We start from the raw sequence: 5836 nt of genomic DNA on the forward strand, positions 1-5836 counted from the left end.
TGATCTAAATTAGCATCAAATTTTCTAATTCACAGTAACCACAGAAGAAAAAGAAGTCTTCACAAATAGCATTACCAAATTTTCCCTGCCTTGCAGATAGTTAATATTAAGTTCAATTTATATAGAGCTTTCAGTTTTGCAAAGAATATTCCCAAACTGTTTGAAATTATAATTAAATGGCATAGTAGATGAAAAACTAGACTGCTAGTCAGGAAGGCCTGAGTTCAAATCAATCTATATAAAAAATTGCTATCAAAACTCTGTGGAATAGTGAGACTATTCTCATCTCCTTTTTACAGATGAGGGAACTGAGGCTTAAATAATTTATTCATGTTTACATAGTTAGTAAACATGTAATACAGATTTGAAATCCAATCTTAATTCCAGATCAAACATTGTTCAACTATGTTTTCAAAGCCTCTCATAGCCAGCAGCTAAGGTAAGATTGAAGTAGCAATGTTTGCAAGTCATTTTTGTTGTTTATGCAAGATGCTGCAGTAGCCTAGAGGCAGCTACGGGCACAATATGAAGAGGGTGGGACTTAGAGTCAGAAAGACCTTGGTCCAATCCTGTCAAAGACACTATCTGTGTGACCTTGACCAAATTATCTATGCTCTCAGCCTCAATTTCCTTCTCTGTAAAAAAAAAGGGGACATTAAAAGTACCTATTTCACATGGTGGTTGAGCTGATACAACATGAAATAATACATAAAATACTTTGAAAAATTAAAGCGCTATATAATGATAACTATTATTCTCATTATTGGTCTGAAAATCATAAGATGATTCAAAAACAAAAAAAAAAAAAAGAGAAAGCTAGTAGAATCAAACCAGGGGAAGTTAAGGAGATATTCCTAATTATAGTATGAACCTATTGAAATAAAAGGTGGTGAGGAATGCAACCCAAAACTAGGTAGAACAAATAGACAGAAAATAATTACATTTAAAGTGAGACAGACAAATGAAAGGCATAAGGAGGGAGTTCAGTTGGTTGTGGTAAAGAATTTTCTGTGGACAGGAGGACCTATCCTAGGGGGCTCAGAAGGCTGTACCTGTGGACAGTCCCTGGGGTTCCTGTCCACCTCCTCAATCCCCTCTCCCTACCCTGGGTTCTAAGTATGTTATGTCTGACCCCAGCAATGATTCCACAAATCTTGGTGCTTCTAATCCTGCTCTGGGAGAGCAGGATTCTAAGGCTCAATAATCTCCCCAAAATTCAGCAGCAGAAATTCCAATGACCAGCAACGCCAAAGTGGAAGATTCATGCAAGCTTGGCTTTAGCAGGCATATTTGAAGTGTTCATTACCAGCTGGACTCTATCAGAAACCCAAATTACATTTCATGTCTTTGACAGCACCTGAAGCAGGATCATTTAAAGATAGCCAGAGAACACAGAAATAAAATCAAAAGTGGACCAGTTATTTTAGCAAATGAAATGAAAAATCCTGCAATAGAGAAATTAGAGCTGTAAGAAAATGGAGCCTAAATACCTCTAAGTGTACCCATCAAATTATCTTTCAGAAACTGGGTCCTGGCTCAGAAACAGTGGACCTTGACCTGGAAGTTCAGATTGCTATATTGAGAAAAAAAACAAGAGAAAATAAGAAAACATATTGAAACTGGCTCAGACACTGTTTTCCCAACTCTTCCAGATGATACACACTCAGATGTACTTGTAGATGCACTTGCTGACCTGAATTTGAAGTCCCTGGAACTCCACAAAGAATTTGGCTACAATGCAGATACCCAGAAACGGAGGGAAAATGGAGAAACTCTTCTTGGAGTTATTAATTGTTTTTTTATTTCAAGTGTGAACACTTTGGTGAGAAAAACAATAAAAGATATGTTAATGCCAGTGAAACAATATGAAAGTGTCAGGACTGCATATGATACATACCTGACTGATTGAGAAGAATTGAATCTTGGACCACGTGATACAAACACTGCCAAACACTGAGCAGTTACAGCATCTGTTCCAAGCACATGAGGGAACACATGATAAAATACACAATGATGTATCTGTCAAATTGAAATTTCTAGAATAAAATAAGGTTAAAATATTGCACCATCAGCTAGTTTTTTCTACAGTGCTTACTTTGCAGGGAATCAGAAGCAGCGTGAAAAGACAAACAGTTCCATATCAAATTGAAAACTCCTAGAAAAGGATGCCCCATACTATCTTGAAGAACAGTTCTCAGACCTAGCGGGGTGGGGTGGGGAAGGAAGACCCATTGTCTTCTGAGAACCCATTGAGAATCAAAAGGGGGAGAAAAAACGGGAGAGGACCCTTATGTTAAGATTCTTAGACAAACAGCTCAAATTTTTCCCTTTTAATAGTTTAACAATTAAGCTGTTCCAAATGATGGGAAAGTGGGTGACTTTAATACAAACATAATTTCTATAATCCAAACACAATTTTTCTTTTAAAGAGTTTCTTTTATATTGTAAGAGTTGTTGGCTATTTCTGTGACTTGAAAACATCTAAAATAGCTTTACTCTGACAAGATACAAATTTGTGGCTTCTTGTTCTTAAGATATGGGCTAGTTATAACTTTTCCAAAAGGAGGCTTATATGATTTGTACCAACATCTAGTATTTTATATGTGAATATATTAAATATCTTTAAAAGATTCTTTTCTATGAACTATTTTAAAGATGAGAGTAATGCTGTTTTACAGAATAAAGTCATAGGGCATTTCTGTGGCATCCAAACAGAGGAAGTAGTATAAGAGATGGTTGATTCACATAAAGGATTGCAACAGATTTCTTCTTTTAGAATGGAGTTATACTGCTAGAAGTTTGTTTTAAAAGTTGCGAATCAATAAGAATCATATTTTCTTTTCATTGAAGCTGCCAAGATCACAGTTGTACTACATAAAGAATTTGATTGGGTAGTTCTTATTAGTGATTTCATTTTTTACTAAATAGTGAAACCAGCTTGTTTGAAGAGACCATCCATTTACCATTTGGTTGATCTTGGGCATTTTGACAAACAAATTTTAGAATACAAGTTCTTGGTCATTTCTAGTCTAAAAATTTGTGATAGAAAACTTTTTATTGAGTGTTGCCCTTTCAATATAATATATTCCTTAGATAGATTTCTCTGTAATAACATCGTACTAGCCTTAAATAACAGAGAAGTGCCTTCTTAGATATAATAATTCCCTTTGAACCTGTGCATATAATCCATGGGGTAGCCCCTTCTAGATAACGTTTTAGGTGTCTGTCTCTAGCAAAAAGGCCACTGTAGAAATATTGAATTTCTTGGTACTCATTAAATCAATTTTAAAATTTATGGAATAATCACTTTTTAAGATGTGATTCCTTTGGAAGAATAGTAAGTGGAATGGCTTTTCCCCCTCTTTTTCATGGGGGGAGTGTGCAGTTTGGATAGTAACAGGAAGGAAAGAGACAATAAGGAAAGTCAGTAATCTCTTAGTAGCTGTTTAGTGTTGACTTCTGTTGAGTGATCTGTCTTGTTTTCTTTCATCAATCCTGTAACACTTATTAAATGCAAATTCTGTTAATTTTTATCATAGACATTATAAATTAATATTGTTTTGAGGTGTCTCTTACAGATGTCCATTTATTTTGTGTTGAAATAATGTACTCAAAAATTTCTCTTATTTACAACTATGTTGACCATATAATTTGTTATATATGTTCAAATTCCTTTCAGTTGAAAGGCATTTTGAGTTATTACGCCATTTTTCAATACCTAACACAATGTAACATGACTATACACACAACCCTATCTTAAATCATTCCTTACTGTATATTTGTATTCTGACAGAGCTTCAAGTTTATTCTTCTGGCACCACATTTTCTTGTGATAATAGTTCATTTACATTCCCCAGAATGTGCCTCCATTGTGAATTTCATATTCTTATTAAAGATGTTTACTACAAAAAAAAGAAAAGAATGTTTGTTTCATGACTTGGATCATTATATACATCTTCTTTGATCAGAGATCTGGATTGTACCCGCTGTGCCTACATTAATTTTGCATCTTATAGTTAAGGTTCCACCTTTGACATAAGTTCCAACAATTAATACAATTATCATCATATCATCATCATCAACAATAACTTGCAAAAGATTTTTCCTTTGATTTAACTAAGGCACTAAGTCAGGCAATTACTATTATCTCCATTTTATAAAAAAACTAAAAGTGAGAGAGTAAATAGGTTGAATCTAGCTCTTATAACTGCATACTCACATAAGTTAACTTTTTCCTGCAAAAACGGAATGCTCTTCTACTTTTTAAAGTAAATATGGAAAGATATCACTTCATTCTTTCTCTTTGCCAATTATAATTGTAGAATAAGTTAGCAACTGAGTTTCTAATACATTAACTAAAACTAAAGTATCAATTAGATGGGAGAAAATATTCTCTGGGGAGGGATGTTTATTAAGTTTAGCACTTATCCAGTTTATGAAAGGAACCTCAATCATAAATAAAACAATTGAATAGCATATTTCTTTTTTCACAAAATTATACAACGTCTGGACTAAAAGTGATGGCCGTGTACATCTACCAATAATTGTATCTGGAAAAGAAATGGGTCATATAGTTGTTATATCAAGACATCAAATGATGGGGAGAACCAGTACCTGGCCCAAAATGAATGCTTAATTAATGCTCTGTCTAAAGTAATATAATCCACTACCACTCAAGGAAAATTATTCTACTTTTATATAACTTTAATTTTTACAATACTTATAATTGTTTTTTAGGAGTTCTGATTATGAGTCACTGGTCATCAGAAAGAAAAAATTTCTCAATTTACATTATTTTAAAAATTTCTTTTTATCTCAACCATATGTAAAAAACAATTTTTAACTTTCTTTTTAAAATTGAGTTCTAAGTTCTCTCCCTCCCTTCCTCCCCCCCCCCCCTTTGGAAGGCAAGCAATTTGATATAGATTATACATGTGCAGTCATGTAAAACATATTTTCATATCAATCATGTCATTATTTTTTTCTGAATAAACTTGGAATATGTTGGTGAGGCAAGTGTCATATTTTATTTACCCTTACATCTTTCCCAGAAACTAAGGAAGTGTTGTATGTATTTTAAGTGCCTAATAAATTGTTAAATGGGACTTTTCTAAAGAGACCAGTGTGTATGTGAAAAGAATTTCTCAGCTAACTTAGATTCTAAAGATGTGTACAGAAACTGGGAAGGGAAGATAATGAAGGATGACTGCATAAAAATGGTACAGTATTATAAGAATAATGTCACAAGGTAAGAAAGAGCTGAGGAATTGAAGAAAGCAAAGGATAAAAAAAAGAATTTTTTAAGCAATGGAGCAAAGAGGAGGACTGAAGAAAAGATAAATCAATTGCTATAGTCAATAAAATTATTATAATTGATGAGAGGGAAGGGAAAGCTCCTCAATTTCTATTTAACTTCTATATTCTCTATTAAAGAGAAACAGTATGAGACTGGAAAGGATATGAGAAATATAGATAATATGAAAGATAAATAAGATAATAGATACCCAAGATAAATAAGGAGATCAGGTAACTATCCTTGATGGACTCAAGTCACTTGGGCCAGATGAAACACATTTATAGACATGTTTCCGAGAAAAATTGACAGATGGGGTTACTGAACCATTGATAAAAACATATGAGAGACTGTGGAGAATGAGAGATCAAAGGAGGGAAATTACTCTGACTTTCAGAAGAGGGGGAATTACAGAATTTGAAAATTACAAACCAGTACATTTTACTTTGATTCCTTGACCAATTCTAGAATGTATTATTAAAAAGATAGTGAAGACAAAAAAAAGGAGTAAATGATCACAAAAATCTAGTACATCATCTAATA

At 33.4% G+C, this 5836-nt stretch overlaps 1 pseudogene; it reads left to right on the forward strand.

Moving 5' to 3' along the window:
* Positions 1 to 1123: 1123 nt before the first annotated feature.
* On the forward strand, positions 1124 to 2242 carry LOC140523173 (arfaptin-1 pseudogene; annotated as a pseudogene).
* The last annotated feature ends 3594 nt before the right edge of the window (positions 2243 to 5836 follow it).

This window comes from Notamacropus eugenii, chromosome 2, assembly GCF_028372415.1.
Source record: "Notamacropus eugenii isolate mMacEug1 chromosome 2, mMacEug1.pri_v2, whole genome shotgun sequence".
NCBI lineage: Eukaryota > Metazoa > Chordata > Mammalia > Diprotodontia > Macropodidae > Notamacropus > Notamacropus eugenii.